The sequence below is a fragment of the Ambystoma mexicanum genome, chromosome 10, assembly GCF_040938575.1.
Source record: "Ambystoma mexicanum isolate Mex_15411 chromosome 10, UKY_AmexF1_1, whole genome shotgun sequence".
Lineage (NCBI taxonomy): Eukaryota > Metazoa > Chordata > Amphibia > Caudata > Ambystomatidae > Ambystoma > Ambystoma mexicanum.
Window position 1 is genome coordinate 1,427,302,926 of NC_090932.1, and position 24,634 is coordinate 1,427,327,559.

The following is a 24,634-nucleotide window of genomic DNA, read 5'->3' on the forward strand; positions in this document are numbered from 1 at the left end:
ATTTGGCGAAGGTCCTGCCCTAGACGCCACAACCCCCCCTTCCTTTTTTTCACTGGATACACTGACGTATTTTACACGGTGATGCTGATCCATCATGGCGGAAATCACCTTAAAAATAACTTCATCCACCTCTCTGGACGTAGGATATTGTCGTGCTCAATCTAAAATTGCTCCTGGTTTCAATTTAATCTTTATTTCTTCAACCCCCTTTAGTAGGCCTACGTCATAAGGGAAGGTGGTCCATAATGAAACTGGCACTTTCACCATGTCTTCATCAAAATACTCAATGTTTTTGTGCCATCATCATTTTCTGAGGAACTTCTCTTTTAATTACTCTTAGCCAATCAGTAATGCACATCTCAAACATTATTTCATCATCAGATTGATGATCTCCATACAGATCTTCATCAGTGACGTTGTTCAATCTGTAACCCTCCCCGATGGCGATTACTGCACGCCATTGTTTTCCTTCATCAAGCAAAACCATTTCCCCCCGCACTATGGCTGCTTGTATCTTTAAGGGAAAAACTTGTCATTTTTCTTCGAGCATAGGTATTCTTGGTCTAAACACAAATTAATCTCGAGTTCTCATTGTTCTGCTTGCTAGGCCTGGCAACAGAATGTGTACTCCATACTGGAAAACCTCTTGTTCTAATGGCATTGCTCTCATAGCTAGTTGTCCTGCGAATGCCATAATCATTTCGCACATGTTTAAGTAATGCATTCCTGGTGTTGAACACACTATACCTTCATCAGTGAACAAGATTGTCATATTCAACTTAGTAATGAAATCCCAACCCAACATATTGACAGGTGTTTGCCTCGAATAGAGCAGTGGCACCTTCATGTCTCATTCTCCTATAGAAACTGGTAATTCTTCAGTAAAAGGAACTCTCCTTGTAGCTCCTGTGAACCCCTGAGTATTCATGCCATTGCCAGACATTGAAAACTTTCCCTCGCGTATACATGAGCGCGTTGCACCCGTCTCTACTAAACATGAAAAACGTTTTTTTCCTATACTGACGTCGATCCTTGGTTCCTCATGAGGGTTTGGCGTCACGGATAGTATGGAACACATCAGGTCTCCCAGTGAGCTGTCCTATTGTGGATACAGCCTCATCTCATTACTTGTGAAAGGGTTCCCTCAATTGGCAGTGACATCCCCTATCCCAGGAGTCATTAACTGTCCAGTGTATGTGTTTTGCTGAAGCTGCATAGGTGATTACTGCGACTGTCCTTGTGGCGGATTAACTGCCACCTGCTGTGGTTGCAAGCCTTACTGCAATCTCGGCGCTTGCTGCTGCATTGTTTGATTCTGCACAATTCCATCTCAATTCTGTTGTGAATATGCAGGTGGATTTGACATCCACCCTCTTGAAAACTGGTAATTATGCACCATCCCTTGACTTCTACATGTGCGAGAAAAATGCCCTGTCATTCCACACATCCAACATATAGGCGGTGGTCTCCCAGCCTGCCCATTTTGCATACTCTGGTTACCATTCTACATATTTTGAAACCCACCTTGGTTGTTCTAAAAGTTTCGCTGATTAGTCTACCAATTGCCTTGAATAACTTTCCGATCCCTTCCACGAAATCCTCTTCCTTGTGGAGCATATCCACTATTGTTTTGACAGAACTGCCATTGATTATTCACCTGCGGCATGTTCACTATCTGCTGTGAATTTGATCCATCTCCGCTGGTCAACATCACTCCTTCAATAGCGTACTTGGATAATTTTTTCTCCACTGACTTTGCCTCCTCGCCTTTGCGAGCATCATTCTTTTTGCAATTCTTTTCCTGTAAGTCTCTGCAGTAATGCACAATGGTCAGCTGAATCTCTGACCATGGTTTAGCTTCTATACCCACTAATTTCTTGATCTGCTTCTGTACTGGCTCTGGCAGCCCAAGGCATAATATATGATAGAATATCGGTGCAAATTTTCCCCAAGATTCACGCGTTTCCAAGGCCCAAGCATCCTGGAAATTTTGAATGTAAACCAACGGATCATCTCCTTCCTGCATCTTGTTCTTCATTATAGCTCCCATATCTGATGTGTACGGATACAGTACTCTCAGCGCTTTCCAGACGGCCGCCTTACAGTTATTGAATGGTGCTCCGTCGTGAGTAGTGTTGACTGTAGTCACACCAGACTACCCTGCCCTTGTCCACATATCATCAGTTCTCTCACCAAGTATAGTGGTTAAAAGACACTTAATGTCCCCTATGGCCAATGTATTTCCTCCCGTCATTTTCTCTAACTCATGTATCCATTTCCCAGCACCAGAAGTTAAACTCAGGAGTTTACACCTTAGATTATCTCTATCCATTTGAAGCATGGTATATACTGTGGTCTTGTTCCTCCTTTCTCTAGAAAGGGAAACTTTGAAGCCCCAAACTCAATCTCATCTCTCATCATGTGTCTGCCTGCCTCCAGGACGATATTCCTGCATCACCTTCTACCTGGCAATGATCTTAACCTGCTTACATAAGGCAGGGACTCCCCCCTCTCACCATGGAGTCACCCTTTAGGTCTGTCTGATTGTGTCAATGGCTCTGATGCCCTAGGTATAGGTGCATTTAAATCCGCCCATCTTACTTCCTTATCCATAGGAAAGCATCCCTCAGGACCACATGCACCATCTCTCTCTTGCCCATGGAAGGTTTCCCTTTCCTCGTCTGACATGTCCTTCATCATCTCTATTCAGAGTCAGTCTGTCTAAAGACAGCTCCTTATGTCTCGCACTACATGATGCTTCATCCGTGTCATACAACTGAGTGCTCTCAAGATGGTAATTTTTTCCCTTCCCTTTTGACTCCTTCCGAGTTCTCATTTCATGATATACTTTATCGATCGCTTTCCCCAATGTTCCTTGAGTCAAACTTGTTTTCTAGATTTGATCTAGAAAGGCCTGGTAATGACTCGTCTTCTGGAAAAAATTTCTCTATATCCACCCATGCTACTTGTGGATTAGGATCTCTTAATTCCTTTTCCAGGCGATCAAGATCGCTTGCTCTCTGACTTCTTTTATGTTCCATTTTGTCTTCAAATTCCCTTTGTTTCCTAGCTCTCACTCTATCTTCCTCTTTTCTTTTCATATCCCTTCTCTCATTTGCCCTGCGTATCTCCTCAACTCTTCGTCTTTTCATTCTCTTATCCCTTAACTTTTGTTTCTCCTCTTCTATTCTTTTTTTGTTCTAACATCTCCCGCTCATCGATCGCTCTCTGTCTGTTATCTCATTTTCTTTGCTCTTCTGCTCTCTCTTGTTTTCTTGACTGCTCTTCTTGATCTAACTGCTCTCGTCTTTGCCTATGCTTCCTTTTCGCTCCTTCATTTTTCAATCGTTCTTCTCTTTCTTTATCTTTTTTATCTTGCTCGTTTTCATCTCCTCTTTGTCTTACGTCCTCAATGCCTTTACCATCGAGTTTAAGCAAAATCTGACCTCCCATGCATTTTCTCATCAGCTTTGTCTCTTTATCCCTTCCATCTCTTTATTTCTCTTCTATCTAGAGATTTGCTTGCTCGATCACTTATCTCTTTATCGCGTATCTCCCTGTCCCTCGGGACTTTAGGGATTACATCTTTCTCAGCATTTTTCTCTGGACCCTCATCACTACGTTGCATAGGTGACTCATATGCCGGATTGCTATACCAAGTCGCTGCTTTAAGTTCCCTCAATGGGTATAACCCATCGTTTTTGTTACTCTCATCTTCTATTTCAGGCAGGGTGGGTGGAGCAGAGGGCTCGTCACCCCTCTCTTTGCATACATTAAGTATCCAGTCTATAGGAGTCTCCTCATCTTTCTCTTGTTGGTACATTTTCCAGAGCTCTAAGCATGCTAGGCGCTTGTCTAGCTTCTTACCAGTATATGCTGCATGCAAATATGTCATTATATTCTGTAAGACTGCCTTCGAAAGTGACCCTCCTTGCAGCCACGGCATAAACATTTTATCCACGGTTGCTTTTACCTATTCTGCATGTTTTGGCAACTGCTTGCAAAGATGCACTAACTGGGTAACATCCTCTATTCTTGGTTTGTCTACTCTTAGCTTGCTAACACTCGTTTGCTTTAATCACAGGTTTAAAAACAGATTTCAAGAAAACAACACAATATGAGCGAGCACCAACCGCTGCAATTTCAAATCCCGTCAATCACAGTTTTACATTAATCTTGCTAAAAATAACCATCAAGTGCACTTTAAAAAGCAATCAATTTCCTTTCCAACTTCATTCGTTTCCATTAATCATTAATTTTTCTTTAACTATGACATCATTTTTTCCAAAACCACATAAAACAAACAGACAAGCTTGACCGGTCACATAAATCTCCCAAGATCTTCTCTTTAGGACTCGTCTTGCCCTCTAAAATACTTCATACGAAGTGTAAATTAACCCCTTCATAACTGCCTTTAATCAGATCCATTTTCTACATTGTTCCAGTATGGGACTCTGGGTTTAAATTTCTTCTAACATTCTTTAAAACTTTGGTGTGGGCGTATCCTCTTTATCGTGGCCTCTCACATGATATTCCTTATTATATTGCTCGGCCACACTCAAGTCAATATCTCATTCCCCATATATATATTACACTCTTAGGGCCTCATTACACGGTAGGCGGAGAAACATGGCGCTATTAGCGCCATGGTTCATGCCGGTAAAATACCGGCACCGCCTTGGTGGAAAGGGGAATTACCGCCCCATTCCAAGGTTGGCAGGGCGGTAATTCCCCCTTCCACCATTGCCCTTCCCCATTCCCATTTTTGCCCCATAGGGCATAATGGGAATGGGGAAGGCGCTAATTACGGTACCGCAAATTGCTCCCTGGGTCCCTTTGCGGGTTGGTTTTTAATGCCTGCAAAAAGCAGGCGTTAAATACCCCCACCCGCAAAGGGACCTCGTAGTAAGGCGGTAAGGATTTACCGGTACCGGTAAAATACCGGTACCGGTAAACCCTTACCACCTACCGTGTAATGAGGCCCTTACTCTTATGTTATGTTTATCCCACCTCCCTCCGTTACTCTCCTTTATTTTATTACGCATGCATCAATTTGCCATACTCAGTTTTTACTTACTATTCGCATATTTTCTTCTTCGGGTCCTCGGGATCGTACATTTCCGTTATTGCCTCTTCAAACTGTTGCCCGATCCGCTTTACATAGATGTGGGAGGGGATTCTTATGGAAACTAAGGGAACCCGGCACACCCTCCTTGCAAGGATTTTTTGAATTATACTAACCACTATCTCCGGGGAGCTTCACGTTCCGTCAGCATAATGGAAAAGGTAGTGCGATATTACCGAGACTCTAAAGTTTACTTATATCGATGGTCGATGGATTTTTTAATAAACCAATCTCTGCTACCAAGTGTACGGGGTTGCCCAGCCCTTTAAGATGAGTAGCAATAACCTGGAGATGGATGGGGATGCAGATTTTATTCATACATCAATAATCAAGATGACTCAGGTAATTTGGCAAAGGGAAGTCCGTTTTAATATCAAGTATCTAAAACAGGGAGTACAACAAACATCAACATTCCGTCGATCCTCTTACTAAACTTATTTTTAGTAAACACTGAGGTTTTATCATGCTAATCATCATCAGTGAAGTGCTGACCTGTGTCATTACCAACGTCATCCTACGTGGCAAACTACAAAACCTATCGGAGGGAGTGATTGGCTCTAAGTGAATATCTAAGTATAAGTTCTATATCAGTATAGAACCATGAAGGAGAGTAATAGGGTACTTATCAGGTGAGGCAACTAAGTCCTCCCTTAAAATGGCCACTATGAACGTCACTAAATACACAATGTTTCATTGGCTACACAAACTATAGGACCCTTGATTATACAGTCCTCTACAAGTGGTTGGCTTCTAACCCCCATCTGTACTTTTCCACCTATGTCTAGCAGCCTGCAGACTGAACGTCCAGGTTTTGGTGGGCTCATCTTAACACTAACTTCCCACCCATTAATGTATCCATCCATCATCACCTCAATGGTCCAGTGTCAATTAGTGCTTTGATGTTTGGCCTTGTCTTTGTACTGTGCTCTGAGAATTTTAAGGAATGCGGGCACATCCTGCCCTCGTGCGTAGGTGTGACCACCTCGATCGGCCAACTCCTTCGTCCATGTTACTGGACACCTTGAAATTGAGCCTTTTCGTGTATTTAATATTATTTTCTAATTGTCCTCTGACATCTTTTGTTTTGCTCAAGCCTTACAAACAGAAGTCTCTTGTTCTTTCACGTGATTTGTATCCAATGTCAGCCAATTCCAGTTCTGATAAGACCTTGGCTTCTTGGCTCATCCAACGCCTTCTGCTGAGATTCACTTATGAATTCAATTAGCTTTATAACTGCAAAACCCTGAAATGAGGCCTTCCTGTTTAATGTTCAGCACTGCTTATAATGCGTAGTGGAAAAATCCATATTTTACTCATTTATATGAATCTATATATATATTGGCGCTTGCCGCAATTTATTTACTATAAAGCTTGAAGCTAGCTTTTAAGATTACGTTGCTGCTTGCATTTCTGGTGCATTTGTACACGTTTAAACTAGCTTAATATCTTCATCTGTTTCTGTAGCCTAAGCTACTTCACCTTGATCCCAAGATGTCACTTATCCTTGATCCTGTCTTGATGCCTTATAGAATATCTGCATTCTCTGGTCCCTGCATCTCTTCTATGTGTGTCGGTTTAGCTCAGTTGTAATGTTACCATTCATCTTTGCCACTCATCTTCTCTGCTTCTTCAGGAATCTCTTAAATGGCCATCATGGGGTACCTTGCCTCCCAGATATTCTTAGATATAGGTACTCATATTGGTACTGCATAGAGTCCACACTCTGCTCTTTGTCTGTTCAACTGTTCAGTGTATGTCACATACCCTGGTTTCCACTCTATAGGTAATAGAGGCGGGGCAGTTGGAGTAGGGGTACTTGGCTCCTCCTCTACGTACATCTGAAATCCTTATTTGGTAAACACTTTATGTAAGGTTATTAAACATAGTGTTTAGGCAAGTGGTTCAACTATCCCTTCATGCAAGGCAAGAGAAGTAGATTTTTTATGTTTTGGTTCCAAGCACAGAGCTTCCCCTTTCTCTTCCACCTTTCTCTTGAAAGAGTTAAATAAGTTTGACTAAAGTTTCATATAGGGCAGTTAAAATCAGTCGGGAATGATCTACCTGCTTGTTAGACATGGGGTGCTAAGGAATTACAGATTCTCTGAAGTATTAGGCCCATATTAGTATTTTGGATAGGAAGATAACACAGCAAAGTGCATAGAACATCAGAACAGTCGACATTGCGGTCTGAGTTTATGGCTGAGTCGCTCAGGCAGATGACGCAATAGGGGTGTTTGTTAACCAAAACAATTATCCAGGGGACAAGGGGTCATCACTCCTTGGCTTATTTAGACAGGTCATCCCTCAATCTCAAGCTCAGGGGCCCCATTGTAGAATGTAAGCAATAACAAAGGGAAATTGTGTCCTTTACACTGCAAGGTTTTCCCATTGGTACACCAAATGTATCTTTGCAGATTTGGTTTCAGAATCAGACTTTACCTCTTTACTTTACTTTACTTTACAAATTTATATTGCACATTCCATGGACCTATAGGCTTGAGGGCACAACAACAAGAAAGACCAATGATGAATCATTATCCTAAAAACCACTAAACAAATACAGGTCAGATAAAACAATTAAGCAAATCAAAGAGTTTTAAGTTTCTTTTTAAAAATATTTCAGTGGAACGTATGCTCCTAAATTCCAGGGGCAGGCCATTCCATGCTCTATGGACTGCATTATGGAATGCACCCTTTGCGGCTTTGATAGTCCTACATCTAGGGATTGTCAACTGGTCCGTATTACTGGATCTCAGAGTACTCGTACAACTTTTTTCCTTGAGTAGAACTTGAAGATAAGCAGGCATTTTACCCTGCCGACATTTCTGTACAATTACCAATGGGCAAAACAGCAACCTCGACTCCACTGGGAGCCATTGAATTCCATGTCTAACCTCAGAGACATGGTCTCTCCAGGAAATTCCCAACACCATGTGCACTGCACTTTTCTATATTACCTGCAGCTGGCTAATCTCCGCTTTGTTGATGCCATACAGTAAGCTACTACAATAATCAATTTTGGCACCCACAACGGCACTTGCGATGGTCTCAGCATTCGCCTGAGAAATAAACAAAGATGGGCAAGAAGCTTAATATAATAAGCCGAGGAAGACACCAGGCTACCAACATGAGACTTCATATTAAGATATTGAACAAGAAAGACGCCCAGAATCTTAACATTTGTTTTGGGACATTCTTCTTGTATCCTGAATTAGAAAACTCTCATATGCTGGATCCAATTTCCTGATAAGGTTAGGAGTGCCACCAACCAATAGCTCTGTCTTCTCTCTGTTCAGTGCAAGAGCATTATGCACCATCCAGTCCTCAATATTGAATATATTTTATTCAACTGATCTTCATCAAAGTCATTGTAAGTGACTTCAATTCAGCACTACAACTAAGTCAATGCCTAGTCTGGGATGCCCAATGGAAGCCCATATTTATATATTTTTATGTGAAATTCTTTGAATCTGGAAGATAAACCCTTATATAACGCCCCCTCTCTTTGAATCTCCCTGACCTCACTGAGCCATGAAGTAGGTTTGTTTTGCAAATTAAAAGATTTATTTGAAGAATTCAACAATATATATATCACACTTTTATGAAAAAATTAATATTTGATAGCACACTTATGAATATAGTAGTGATCAACAATGGATAATATTACCATAGCACAATTCTTTAATCACTTAGGAGTTGGTGTAGAAAGAATAAGGTAGCAAAGAAGGCTTTGTATGGTTTCAAGGAAATGCAAGATGGGAAAGAATGCAACACAGAAATAAACTTGATATGAATTCAATCAAAAGATAATATAATCACTTTTTCCCCTGTGACTACTCATTTCCCCGTATGAAATATGGAGAGATTGAAAGGAGGGCACACAGGTTTCCAGAATACAATCAAATGCAGTTCAGTTCCCCCCAGCAAAACTGGTATGATTTTAAACAGGCAAAATATTTTTAAATGTGATTGCAATGAAGTGAAAAATATGCTAAAAATGATTTTAATTTGCTAAAGGAGATTCGGGGTAGGTGATATTTACTTTAGCTTGGTACAGGTCAACACTAGCAATGATTCATGAATGATTGTCAAATTGAAAACGAAATTCAGCAGTTGCAAACAAAAGACAGCAATTTTGACAGGTGGTGAAGTGGAGCAAATTTTTCAATTCGCTGCACTTTTTCTATGTGCGTATATCGTGATTATGGAAAAACTATTAGGATTTGGAATTTTAGGTTTTCTGGAAAGCTGGGGATCTTAGCTTTATAATGACAGTTAGATTTTGCTTCTAAGACGTGCGGTTCAAAAGATACAGATGTTTTTGTGGAGGTAGATTATCAGAATGACAGATGGCGCTTTTACAGATTTGAAATCACAGAATGGACACACGATTTCTATGCAGTTCTGTTCAGGTTGAAATGGCTTAAATAAGATTTTTTTAACTAAGAGATTGGTTCTGTACAGTTCTAGGCTGAATACTCACTCCTAGTTTTGGACTGGAACGAAATGGGCCTCGTCACCGATCTGGTCAGGTTTGGACTTCACTCACCACCGGACAGTCTCAGGCCCTCTAGGTTTCTGCTCACATCACGCTCTCTGGTCTGCTATCAGCACTGCACAGCGGTCTGGTCTGGGTCTGATGGGTTCTGGATACAGCTTCTGCTTTCTGGGCCTGGATCTGGTTCTGGCACAGGGGTCAAGCCAGAAACAAAACAGCTTGCCCGCCTGTTGAATAGTTTAGTTAGGTTGCTGGATCCTGAGGCCTGCTGAGAGGAGCTCAGCTTGTGGATTAGGCCTCAGCTTCTCCAAGGTTCTAGAGTTTGGGTTCTAGAGTTTTGGTTCTGGAGTCTGTCTCTATCTGGTTCTCAGTGGTTCTTTTTATGTGTTTCCAAAGGGGGTGTGGAGGCTGGCTTTCTATGCCCAACCCACTAAGGATTTGATAGGTTAAAGGATTTACTGTCCTCTGACTGGAGAAAGGAGTAGTGAGTCAGAGCGATGCTATGTTTATGACTTGGCTGGATTCCCTCCCCTTTGCATTTACTTAGAACAATAATTTTTCATAACCAAACATGCTTCCCAGATACACAAGTTGTTGAGAATGCATGTACATATCACTATTAATTAAGACATGTCTCTGTTCAACCCTGATCTTTCTAAGAGCTTGGGTTCAGAAATGACAACTTATTCGCGATTTTAGTGGTTTTTGCAAAATATTGGTTTTGCACCAAATCTTACACAGAGGTACACACCCTCTCTGCGCATATTACTGTAAGTTGTCAATTTTCTAGTGTAAACACACTGTCTACAATATTAATAAATACGGGGCTTGGCCTCAGAACATCCCACGGCATCCAACTTAGTCTTGAACTGTGAGTGAAGGTGTCATTTTAAGAATCTCAAAATTGTACATTTCTATCAGCTGGTTACAGTTAATTATCAGTATTCTTATAAAACATATATTTGCCTTCACTTCAGTACACCCATTGGTTTGTCCCCGCCCCTAGAAGCTTGGCTTGAATCAGAGGTCATATGTCTTGTTTTTCCTAGAGCAGTGTTGACAGTTACACCCAAAATTAGCATATTCTATTCAATTGAAAGAGTCTATTGTCTTGTGTTCCTGCTAGCAGAGCAGCAGTCCAGGGTGCCACTCTCCATCTAATTAGTAGGACCATGCAATTTCCTGCCTTCTGGCGTAGGGTCCTGGGAAGAGTAGGTGTGAAGAGTTCTCATAGAAAAGCCTTTTGAAGTCTCAGCTAACTCAGGTTACTGTTCTGATCAATTGCAATAGAGTTCCTTATGGAAAAATACATAACATTATAAACTGAAAATAAGCAACATCTCTTTAATCAAGTCTTTTTCCACATTAAATCAATGTGTGGCACTCTATATGGCTTTTTGATAGACTCCTCTGCTTTGGCTTATTTAGCTTTTGAAATACAGGTCTCCTGTCAGGATTAGGAATTGCCAGCACCTGTCAGTGGCGAGCACCGGTATTGCACCCATTTTTGACATCTGTCTTAAATTAAATGTCTTTAAAAAAGGTATTTTGTCCTAATAACATATGATTCTTGCTGACATTGTACTGATGTGGATTCTTGCAGTAGAGTAATGTAGAACACCCAACAAGAAACTGTATCCTTTTGGTGGTTTTATGAGCCATGATTTTAGCAATTTTGACGATCAAGAAAATGAATTCCTAACAGCTCTGGGTTGCTTTTGGCAATCAGTATTGCTATTCCCAAATGGTTTCAGGCTACTGTGTGTGTTGCCCAATGGAGGTTGTAGGCGGTGACCTCCTGTGCTCACTAATATAGGCAAAAGTGGGTGGCAGCCTATTTTTCAGATTTTTACTGTGCATTTTTGGATGATTTCTGGTGAGCAGCATGCTTTCCGCTGGCCACTGTAATGTTTCTGCTGCCAGCGATTTGTAGGGTTTAGATGCGTGGGTGAAAACATCCCACAAGCCCCCTCTTGCAATGGCCTTGATTTTCCATCAATGGAACTCGCAAGACTGGGATGTTAGCCTCATCTTCTTCTGATTCTGCAGATGGCAAAGTTTAGCATCTTTTCCTCCATCAGGGTGGATCGATCGGTTCTCCTCGCCGGTCCTGATGGGAGTATTGGGCGGTACTCCGGGCCCCTCGGATCTTTGCTCCCGGTCCCCGGGTCGTCCTCCTTGGTTCCTTGGTCAGTCTCCATGGTTTATCTCTCCTAGGATGACAAAGCAAAGCAGCAGAAACATGTTCGTAGACATTTCCCCACCACTATTAATGTAGTTGGGTGAACATATACATTTTATAAATCAGGAAACATTTGCATTATTATCATAATATTTTAAGGACTATGCGTGGGATATTTTAGGGTTGGAATTTTTATTGTTCTGGAGCGGCCCCCTCTGGGGTTCCAGAGGACTGCTCCAGTTGCTGCAGAGTGTGCCTGGGATGGCACCACTTTAGCTGATTAATATGGTCCCACTTGTCTTCCCCCTCCGCCAAACTGCATTTGGGGCTGCGGATCTTGTAGGCGACTGGTGAGATCTTGTCTACAATTTCAAAAGGTCCCTTCCAGGTAGGCAGAAACTTCCGCTGCTTGGCCTGGTTCCTTTGGAAATTGTACGGATAAACCTGCTCTCTTACATTGTATTCCTTTCTGGCGGTCTTCAGGTCATAGTGGGTCTTCATGTTATCGGCTGATCTTTCTAGATTTCGCTGAGCATAGGCAAAAGCATGTTGAAGGTGTTTCCTTAAATTCTCAACATACTCATGAGTTGTTGAGGCATTGATTAATGTCTGCTCTTGGGTCCTGTATAACAGATGCTGGGGAATCACCATCCTGCGTCCAGTCATCAAATCAAATGGTGACATTTTAGTTGCAGATGAAGGGGTAGATCTGATGGCAATTAGGACAAGAGGTAATCGGATAACCCAACTTGGCCCAGAATCTGCCACAAACCTTTTCAAGCTGCTCACAATGGTTTTGTTGTAGCGTTCTACTGCACCAGAAGAGGCTGGCCGGTAAGCAATGTGTAGCTTCCTTTTAACCCCCAGTATCTCCCACATCTTTGTCATTACTTTGCTATTGAAATGGCAACCTCTGTCTGACTCAATCCTTTGGGGTAGTCCAAAACGCGAAAAGATGTGGTTGATCATCAGGGCAGCTGCTGTTTCTGCCTTGCAGTTTTGGGCGGGGAGACATTCCACCCATTTAGTAAATAAGCATGTCACAGTTAACATGTACTTATTCCCCTTAGAGGAGCGAATCACGGGCCCTATGAAGTCGACTTGCAAATCTGACCATGGCAATGTCATCCCCCTCTTTTGGAGAGGCGCACAGTGTGTGAGGGATGATGGCTGAAATTGTGCGCACACAAGACACCCCTTCAAGTATTGGTCGAGGTCCTGCCCCATGTGTGGCCAGTATGCAACCTCTCTTAAGATTTCAAGTGTTGTCTGAAACCCCCTATGACCGGCTGTGGCTGCATCATGGGCGTGACTTAACATCAGGCTTCGGAATGAGGTAGGAACCACCCACTGATCATGACCAGCTTGGGATTTCCTTACCAACAAACCGTCTTGGATTCAGAATATTTTTTGGACATTTCATCAACACTCTGAGGTCCTCTTTCCCAACGTAATCGGTATCCATCAGGGGAAAGTTCTCAGGGTCCCCAATGTGTTGGTAAAACTTAACAATTATTGGATCCCCCTTCTGAGCCGTAATCAAATCAGCATCTGGGGTCTCCTTACTCCATTGTGCAGTTGAAAGATCATTGTGAGCATTTGTCTGGGACCTAGTGATAGCAGTGACCTGGATTTCCCCCAACAGGGACTCAATTTCTATGAGATCCCCTTGGATGGCCCCGGTTTTGGCCAGCTGATCAGCTAAGTCATTTCCAGTTGTGTCTGGTCCCTGTACTTTGGAATGACCCTTGATCTTTTTCCAGTAGATGGTCATCCCATTCAAGGTGACCAGATCATCAATATTTTGGATTAACTTCCCATGTTTCAAGGGTTTGTTATTAGCACATAGCATGCCTCTGGTTTTCCTATTAACCAGGTGCTCCACAAACCTGTTCCGTACATAATCCGAATCTGTGATTATGACCAGTTCGTGGAGTTGATGTTGGACAGCAGTGAGGATGGCTTGATGCACCGCCATCAACTCTGCCACTTGACTACTTCAGGGACCAATCTTGTACCCAGCGGAGGGTTCTGGGGACTCATTCAACCACGCATTCCCTACGCCAGCCACAAGTTCTTTTTTCCCATTGTTGTCAACATGGTAAGAGCATCCATCCACATAAACAGTGGGCATTCCCTCACACTTGTCCTCTTCAAAGACTTTGTGGGGGGATTTGAGGTATGCCTCCATGTTGTCCTTGACTTTTAGACTTTCGTCCTCGAGACAGTTTCTCTGGCACAATCATGCAAGTCAGCCAGACCTTGCGTGAGGGGACTCTTCTTGTTTTGTCCATATCTGACCTCCACAGGAAAGCCTTGCATTGACAGAATCCAGGAAGTAATTTGGGAATTACTCACATTTCCGACCCAGATTCTGTCACTTTGGAGATATTGCAGAGGCTGTTGTGGAGTCTCCAATATGAGGTGTTCCGCCTGGATAAACGGGCAGTAATTCTTCAATGCCCACACCATTGCCAGGAGTACCTTCTCACAATCGTTGAATTTTTCCTCCAGAGAGGATAAAGTTTTGCTCGCATAGGAGATTACTTTATTGACCTTGCCATGCTTTGGATATAAAACTGCAGTCAAGCATGTATTAGAGAACCCTGTCTCCAAGAAAAACTCCTTGTTTCTGACAGGTTAAGCTAGGCAAGGTGCTTGTGAGAGGCTTCTTTTGAGCTGTCTTACTGCCTCGGATTGTTCTGAACCCCATTCCCACTTGACCCCCCTTCAAAAGATGAATCAGGGTTTTAGTGATCTCTGCGTAGCCCTCAATGAACTTTCTGCGGTAATTAATCAGTCCAAGGAGGCTCCTTAGTTCCCGCAGAGTTGTGGGGTCTTTCAGTTTCTGAAGTGCTTCCACTTTCTTTCCCTGGGGACAGAGACCCTGAGGAGTAATCTCATGCCCCAAGAAATTAACACAGGTTCTACACCACTGTGCTTTCTGAAAGTTAAGTTTTTCTCCAGCGGCCCTCAACTGTGTCAGAACATAACAGATCTCAGCTATGTGTTCCTCCTCAGATGAACTTTTGATGAGGACATCATCTACATAAGCCAGGTTACCCCTCACATCCAGGTCGGGCATGGCCTTGTGTAGGAAAATGTTGAATTCATTGCCGGAGTTGATGTATCAGAAGGGAGTGCGGGTCCATGTGTACTGCTGGCCCCCAAAGGTAAAAGCCAGCTTGTATTGGTCCTCTCTACTGACAGGCACAGTCCAGTATCCATTGGTCAGCTCTATTGCAGTGAATACCTGTGACCCCTGGATCTGGGCCAGCCCTTGGTCAATGTAGGGAAGAGGCCATCGGGAAGTATGGACCAGTTTGGTGAGCTCCCTAAGGTCGGCACAGAGTCTCCACTGGCCATTTGGCTTCATTATTCCCAGCACCGGATTATTGAAGGTGCTGTGTACTGGACGGATTATTCCCCGGGACTCAAGGTTCTTAATTATTTCATTAAGGGACTCCATGGATGTGAGAGGCAAGTAATATTGCTTCACAAACACTGGAGTCATGCCAGGGTCCGTGGGAATTGTTGTTGTGTGGATGTCAGTGCGACCACAGTCATATGAGTCCACCGCAAAGAGATCTTGAAAATCCAAGAAAACTTGTTTCAACTTTTGCTTGTGCTCCAGAGTCACACAGGCATCAGCTAGTTTGACTCTCTTCAACCATCTGCCTGAAGCCTGGAAAGACTTCTGGTTTTGCTATCTCAGCAGCCTCCTCCAGCTGGGTGGAAAAGTCCCTGGTCAGAGTGCTGATTTGGACTGGTGGCTTCAGGTGGGAAAGGCAGCCCTCATGGACCTGGAAAATCACCTCATCCCCTCTGAAGTCACAAGTCACATCTTCCTTACCATAAGGGTAGGCAGTGTACACCAGGAAGTTCCCCCCATGCCGGGTAAAGATCCTGTCTGGTGTTGTATGGTCATCACTGTCACTGTCAAGACAGTCCTTGGGGATTGGTCCTAGCAGTTCGTTTCCTAAATCAATGGAAAAATGTTGGTCATCAACCACCATTCCAGTAATGGTGCCTACGGCTAGAGTGATACTCTTTAAGTCGCTGTTATCCACCTCTATTGGAATGGTGTCATGTTCGATATTGACTAATGGTGTTGGTTTTACCCCCAACCCTTGCTGTTGGAGAGAAGCATTTAGATGAATATAAGCATCAGGGTTTTTCAATTTTTGTCCTCTTTTAACTTTCACTCCCAGGGAGAATTGTCGGGTCCTTTCTGGGATGGTGACTTCCTCTCCAATCTGAATTTCAACTGCATACGGAAGCAATTGAGCTGATCTAAATTCTTTTTCCTGGCCCTCAAAACCCATGGGATTATCTGCTAATTGGGACCAAGCTTTGATGTTTATTAGGTCCAAACTAATGGCAAAGCGATTGAGAATGTCACTGACTAAGTAAAAGGCGGCAGTGACGTCTCGCACTAGTAAACAAGGGGTGCCCTCTGGAGTCACTACTATGACCGGGTGTTTCACCTTGTGTCGCCCAATTTTAATGTCCAAATCCACAGTCCCCTCGACGGGAATTTCCTTCCCATCAAAGTTCTGAAGTTGTCCAGGAAGAGAGGTGAGAGGAATTTGGTAATTCTCCCCCCTCCCTGAATTCAGTTCATCAAAGGCCTTTTTGGACAGAAGGGTAGCTTGGGATCCAGTGTCCACCAGTGCCAAAATTGTACCCTGTCCCTGTACTTGTACCGGGGCATAGTATCTTCCCTCCTTATCCTCAAGGGGGCACAGATAATGCACATTTTTGGACAACTGGTGGGCCAATTTTTTGGTTTTGGACATGCAAAGAGAAGAGATTTGGGCAAAATTCCGTGGAGAGTCTTGGGAATCTGAAAGAAAGTTCCCCTGGTTCTGGGCCGCCCCCCCTTTTTGGAGGCAGTCACCAGGATGGGTTTGAACCAGGGGATTATGATGCTGTTGGTTCTGGGATGAGATGATGGGCGCGCTAGGTCAGTCCCCACATCTACCCAGTCTGGATGTGAGTCCCTTTAGACCCATTTTTCTTTGGGAGGAGTTCCCCCATCTCTGAAGGAGAAGATCCTTTTCCCAGGATCCTCTGAGGATCCCTCTCCCTCAAATTATAAGATCTGTACCTCCTCCTCAAAGTGGGTCTGTTTAGGTCCTTTGTTTCTCCTACCTCCTCTCTGCTCCTTGGGTGGCAGACTTTCAGGGGTAGGAGATTCTGTTTTCGGTTCCTGGGTTTCCAGGGGCTGTTTACCAGTTGGGAAGGAAGCTTCCTCCAAGGCTTTACACCCCCCTTCTCCTTGTGCCTCCTCCCTGGGAACCGTTGGGCAATCGGGGTGCTGCCCCCATCATTGTTCTGGAGCACAAGGCCCATAGTTTGGGGCATTCTGTGCCGGCATGCCCATCTGAGGGTTCTGCTGAGCCCACAGCACGCGACCCAGATCCTGTGCCATATTTTGGACCTGGTGCTCTAACTGTGAAACCCGCTCAGGCTGATACGGGGCTCTGTTTTCTCCCCTGGGCTGATCCCAGGAAGGTAGCTATCCCTTCTCTGGTAGTACCCCGGGTTGAGAAGATTTGGGTACCCCTCCACCCTTGGCCTCTCCTCTCCCGGATTAGGTGGTCTGGCCTCAGGGAAGTGGGGAAAGAAGGATGGATGATTTTGGGGTTGGAAATTGGGTGGATACCTGGGGAAAAAGTTCTGCCCAGGATTTGGTGAATTTCTGCACCGTGTGTGAGAAGTTAGGAGGGAAGTTCCCTGGGTTAGGTGCTTGGCCGGATCCCCCCCTTGGGCTGGAGGAGTCCACACATAACCCAGGATGGGTCAGTTTCCCTTGTAGCGGGGACTTACATAGTCAGAGGAGTGAGGGACCCCATTTGTGGGACTACCTCTTTGGCCTCCTGTCTGTGACTGGCCCGAGGGCCGTCTGGACTTGGAATTATTCTGTGCAGGCAAGTTTTTAACCCCCCCATCTCCAAATCCAAAATGGGGGCAACCTTTACCTCTGCCACCTTAGCAGCAGCAGGAGTGCTGGTCGGTTTGGGATTTTTTTGAGCATTACTTTTATTTTCTATGGGCTTCTGCACCTCATAGATTCAGGTGGCCTGTTCAATGACCCAGTCTAGTGACCTTTTCTCATGAAAATCTCTCACTAGCTGGGTCATGATGTATTTGGGCAAGGCATGGAAAGACATATTTACAAACTCTTTACTGTCCGTAAGCACCCTTTTGGTAGTCTGCGCAAAAGCACGCTTGAACTCCTGCACAAATTCTTGTGGGGCCTGATCCTCCCCACATTGCAAATTGTAGGCTACCTTGCGAGCCTCTTGGGGATTTCGGTGAACAGAAAGGTGTTTCAAGATGGCCGCCCTATATGTGGACCATCTTGAATGATTCAGGTCCTCCAGCCCCGCAAAGAAACTGGAGTATTCTGGGGAGAATGTACGTACTGAATGCAGCTACTGCTGTCTTTCAAATGGAAAGTCTCCATCATTTGCTCAAAGAGCTCCAAGTGTTCCCAAACAAAATACATGGAGTTCTTATGGTAAGGAGTGATGATGCTCCTTATTGCTTTGATCTGTTTTAAGGGGTCCTTAAGCAAGGCCCTTTTTGCCTTATTGGCCTTCTTGGTTCGGGTAACCCTGGTCCATTCATCCTCTGACTCAGAGGCACTGCTCCCAGAGGTGCCCGTCTGCTCTTCCAGGTTTTCCCGGATTCTGCGAGGCTGGGAATGGCTGGCAGAATGTGGGGACCTGGTCTCCTGTGCCCTGTGATGCTCAGGAGAGTCTTCAGATTCCTCCTCGCTGCCCGGATTTGATGTGCACCCCCCCACTGACCTAACTGGGCAGAGGTTTTCAGAATGCCCTTACAGGGCCCACTCTCCCGGGGTTCCCCACTAAATTGCACTGTACTTGGGTGTCCATACCCGGATGCCCGCCCATCCATTCCTGGGGGGTACTGGCTTATTAGCCCCATATTTCTGACTGGATAGTAATCTGCCATCCCCGCGGCCTTGGGCTCATGTGCACCAGAGGACATGGGGTGGCAGAGTCCAGGGACTGGGAAAGATAAAGGCCTCTGGTACTAGGGCCCCTGAGGTTATGCTCATGTGTTTCCCTTTCTCAGTGAACCTCATCTCTATCAGCTCCTGCTCCCTGTTGCCATGGAAGAGCCTGTGCTTTCAGTTCCTCAATCAAGGCCTTACTAGACTTTGTCAGTCTCTCCTGCATGGCTACCTGTTGCTGGAGCCTATCATTGTGCTGGCAGAGAGCTTCATTCTCTCTATGTGCTTCCTGGTTAGTCTTGGAGTACTGGGCCAGTCTTTGCTGCAGGAGAGTTAACTCCTGAGTCCCATCCCTACTGGCCTGCTCCTGTCTCGCCAGAGTATCTTCCACCCTCCTGGTGTGCTCTAACAAGTTCTGATGCTCTTTTTGGAGGTCACCCAGTCCCTGCAGGGCCAGGTGATTTTCTTCCATTTTCTTTTTTAAGTTGCAGACTTCCTGGCCTAAGCTATCCCTTTCCTGAGTAAAAGCCTGCCTCTGTGATGCCAGGTCATCCCTCTGCCTTTGAAGGGCACCAGCTTTCTGGCGCTCTTCCTCAAATTCTGCCTGGGTGTCCAGGTCTTTCAAAATCAATATGTTGCTCTCTGCCTTTTCTCTATCTAGGTGGCTTTGCAGGGTGACTACCTGCTCTGTGCATTCCTTTTTGAAATCCAGCTGTTGATCCAGCTTTTTCTGGCTCTGAAGTAGGGAGTCCAAACCTTCTTGGTACTCCTTCTGCAAGGCCAGAATTCTGGTATCCTGGTCTGCCTTTTACTGTTGCAGGATATCCATATCCTCTTTTATTTTAATGATATACTGTCTACTATCATTTTCTGACTCCTGGCTCCTGTGCAGCCTCTGCTCAGAAGAGTCCAGGTCAGATTGGGCTTTCTCTAATGCTATCAGTTGCCTATTTGCCAGATCTTGGCCTTCAGCACATTTGTCCTGTATGGCTCCCATATATAAATATAAATATGCCGCTCTCCTGACAATCTTGTCGTGCTCATCTTTAGCCTTAGGGGCCATGTATAGTTCACTCAGGGCTACGTGTAAGGGGCCCTGATCTCTCCAGATATCTAACCCAGTTGCAGTGACCTGTTGTGTGATTGCCTGCAACCACACATTCTGGTCCTGTTCGGCCCACTCACCTCTCACAAATAGCTTAAGTACAGGTGCTCTCTTGCTATCTTCATGTCTACCAGTGTCGTCATTCTGATTTCCTTCCTGATTTACAGAATTTTGTTTTTTATTTTGCAAAACAGACCGTTTCCTGAGAGTGTTCCCTTTTGAGGGGTGCTTTTACAGCATAACACAGCGTAACACAGCGTGGTGATCCAACAGGATTTATGTATCCTATCAGTTAGCACACTGTATTAAGCTGCACAAGCGGTAGTTCTAATCGAGAATCCCGGACGATCCCCCACTCTGTAAGTGACTTCAATCCAGCAATCCAACAAAGTCAATGCCTAGTCTGGGATGCCCAATGGAAGCCCTTATTTATATATTTCTATGTCAAGAAGTAGGTTTGTTTTGCAAATTAAAAGATTTATTTGAAGAATCGTTTAGTTAGGTTGCTGGATCCTGAGGCCTGCTGAGAGGAGTTCAGCTTGCAGATTAGGCCTCAGCTTCTCCAAGGTTCTAGAGTTTGGGTTCTAGAGTTTTGGTTCTGGAGTCTGTCTGGAATTAGGAGTCTCAGGAGTCTGGAGTCTTTGTCTGGATATGGTCGGGCAGCATGCTGTGCAGGAAATCGGTTGAAGTGGAAAAGTGAGTGTCCCTATCTGGGTCTCAGTGGTTCTTTTTATGTGTTTCCAAAGGGGGTGAGGAGGCTAGCTTTCTATGCCCAACCCACTAAGGATTTGATAGGTTAAAGGATTTACTGTCCTCTGACTGGAGAAAGGAGTAGTGAGTCAGAGTGATGCTATGTCTATGGCTTGGCTGAAGTCCCTCCCCTTGGCATTTACTTAGAAAAACAATTTTTCATAACCAAACATGCTTCCCAGATACAGAAGTTGTTGAGAATACATGTACATATCACATATTAATTAAGACATGTGTCTGTTCAACCCTGATCTTTCTAAGAGCTTGGTTTCAGAAATGACAACTTATTCGCGATTTTAGTGGGTTTTGCAATATTGGTTTTGCACCAAATCTAACACAGAGGTACACACCCTCTCTGCAAATATTACTGTAAGTTTTCAATTTTCTAGTGTAAACACAGTGTCTACAATATTAATAAATACGGGGATTGGCCTCAGAACATCCCATGGCGTCCAACTTAGTCTTTACTGTGAGTGAAGGTGTCATTTTAAGAATCTCAAAATTGTACATTTCTATCAGCTGGTTACAATTAGTTATTAGTATTCTTATAAAAAATATATTTGCCTTCACTTCAGTACACCCATTGGTTTGTCCCCGCCCCTAGAAGCTTGGCTTGACTCAGAGGTCATATGTCTTATTTTTCCTAGAGCAGTGTTGACAGTTACACCCAAAATCAGCATATTCTATTCAATTTAATGAGTCTATTGTCTTGTGTTCCTGCTAGCAGAGCATCAGTCCAGGGTGCCACTCTCCATTTGATTAGCAGGACCATGCAATTTCCTGCCTTCTCGTGTAGGGGCCTGGGAAGAGTAGGTGTGAAGAGTTCTCATAGAAAAGCACAGCCTTTTGAAGTCTCAGCTAACTCAGGTTACTGTTCTGATCAATTGCAATAGAGTTCCTTATGGAAGAATACATAACATTATAAACTGAAAATAAGCAACATCTCTTTAATCAAGTCTTTTTCCACATTAAGTCAATGTGTGGCACTCTATATGGCATTTGAATAGGCTCCTCTGCTTTGGCTTATTTAGCTTCTGAAATACAGGTCTCCTGTCACAATTAGGAATCGCCAGCACCTGTCAGTGGTGAGCACTGGTATTGCACTCATTTTTGACAGCTGTCTTAAATTAAATGTCTTTAAAAAGGTATTTTGGCCTAATAACATATGATTCTTGCTGACATTGTACTGATAAGGATTCTTGCAGTAGAGTAATGTAGAGCACCCAACAAGAAGTTGTATCCTTTTGGTGGTTTTGTGAGCCATGATTTTAGCAATTTTGACGATCAAGAAAATTAATTCCCAACTGCTCTGGGTTGCTTTTGGCAATCAGCATTGCTATTCCCAAGTGGTTTCAGTCTACTGTGTGTGTAACCCAATGGTGGTTTTAGGCAGTGATCTCCTGTGCTCACTAATATAGGCAAAAGTGGGTGGCAGCCTATTTTTCAGATTTTTACTGTGCATTTTTGGATGATTTCTGGCAAGCAGCATGCTTTCCGGTGGCCACTTTAATGTTTCTGCTGCCAGCGATGTTGTAGGGCTTGGATGCGTGGGTGAAAACATCCCACATCATGTATGCTAGTAATTGGAATGACACACTGTGTATCATTAGTATAATTCGAAAATGTTACTCCACTATACTCTAAAACTTGCAAATAAGGGCACCGTAAAGATGTTGAAAAGGCAGGGTGAAACACATGATCCCTGAGGGACGCCAAATTTCAGGGTCATAGGCAAAGCCTCGGCCTCCTCATAGAAGACACTACAGTCCCGGTGGCTCAAAAACGATGAGACCAATTGAGAAGTTGCACTCGAAAAAATGTGCGACATCCTTCAACCTGGTGACCATAATAGAATGATCCACCAGGTCGAAGGCCACTGATAAATCCAACAGCATCAAGATAGAAGCTGCTCCATTATCCACACGTTCAAGCAGTCTGGCTTTAAATTCAAACAGCACAGTTTATGTCCCAAATCCTGGCCTAAACCCAGATTGATGGTTATTGAGAATGGGGTAGTATTTAAGATGTGCCGAGATTTGGACATACGGCACCTGATCCAGAATTTTCAGCAGGAACGGGGTATTTGTAATAGGTCTGTTGTTCAGGGGCATATGTGCAGATAGACATGGCTTTTTTAAGAATGGGAATAATCCAATCCTTTTTTAATCCCTGAGTCACTGAATTCTCTCGAAAGAAGACATTGACAAATTTACAAATGCCATCCAGCATAGTAGGAGAGCATGCTTTAATAATAACAGCCGGGCAAGGATCGCCTTTGCATTTAGTAGATTTTAGCTAATCCACGATAATTGAAAGTTCTTGAACTGATATGTGGGTAAAACTAAATTGTGGAATAAGAGGGCATCTAACATGATCCATGTTAACTTCATCTGCTGATACGTTAGCTGGACTAACTTTTCTGGGAGCAATATCTGCCTTTATTTTCCACAGTTTGCCCTGCATAGCTTCCTGGATAGCTGAGCACCACCCAGCATCCTTAACAATGAGGCCAGCATCCTGTGTTTGAGGTGTTTCCTGCTCTTTAAGAATTTTAGAAAGCTCCTTCAGGTCTGATTGGGCCATCTGGATTCTTCTGTTAAAGGTATTTATTTTGCCTCAACAATAGCTGATTTATACATATATATAGCCACTCCTTTATATGCTGCCAAGGTCAGCTGGGAGTTAATAGATATCCACTCAATAAAAAGCTTTACATTGGACGCTTAAGTATCTTGAGTTCCGGAGAAAACCAAGAATTATTGTTTCCTACTTCTTTACGATTTTTTTCTTTTTAAGGGTGCCAGAGTATTGGCGATATTATTAAAAGTAGATATAAAGAGATTCAACATCTCTTCAGCTGACTCTAAGTTAAATGAATTAACAAGAACTGGACCCAACAATGGTTCGGTTCTTCAAATTTCTACCTAGGGACACTTGAGAATGTACTCCCTTTCTTTTCACAGGGAATTCCAAATGTACCATATAATGCACAAAATAGCAGTCTGCCCAGGGTCAGGCTGAAACTTGAAAGTCTTTGGTAACCATGTTGAGTGTAGACACCCAATCAAGGGTGTGCCCTTTACAGTGAGTAGGAACATGAACCTTCTGCTCAAAACCTATATTAGATAGTGCTATCTCCAGCTCAGAGGCTGCGTTATCAGCATATTGCCCTAGCCAAAGATTAAAATCCCCCAATTTTAAAAAGCTCATCTTGAGTTTCAAAAAAGGAAGTAAATAATTAGGTAAAATATTAGCAAAGTCAACTACGGCTACAGGAGGTCTGTATAACAAGAGAACGTTAAGCATTCATAGTGGATTCCGCATTGAGTCCTATTTTAACTAATAACAGGTTGACCTTTAACTTGACACACAGGAAGTTTGAATCTGAAAATCAATGCAACCCCACCACCACCAATCCTATCATGTTGTAACATTCTATAATCGGCTGGAATAGCTAGACTCAGAGAAGGCCCCACGTCTCGGTTGTAGCGCAGATATTGATATCCTTTTCAACAATGTAAGTGGCTCTTTCCACTGCGTGTTTAACCAGGCACCTGGTGTTGAACACCATTAACTTAAGGTCTAATACTGGAATAATCTTACCTATAGGGGGGAGTTCCCAGGTCCCACCTCCTGAGGAAGACTACATTGCTCCTGGGTAACAGAAAACTTGCATGGTGAGAATGCACCTACTTGAACCAGATTTAAATGGTCCTGAAGTATTTCTAAGTTCGAAGTACCGTCCATGTTATTAGGGCTATCCAAGATGGTCACTGGCTCATCCGTTTTTTACTCTGAGGGGAGGATACAAAGTCAAAGTTAACGTAGTTGGCAGACATCTGAGGCAGGTCAACTACGGCTTCCTGCAAAATATCACGCATCAATGTAGAAATGCAGCAATCCAAAGGGGAACATAGCTTACTATCCACAATAGGATTTAACATTGTATGAGAGTCCCACACCTGCTTGCAATGATAAAAAATTGTTCT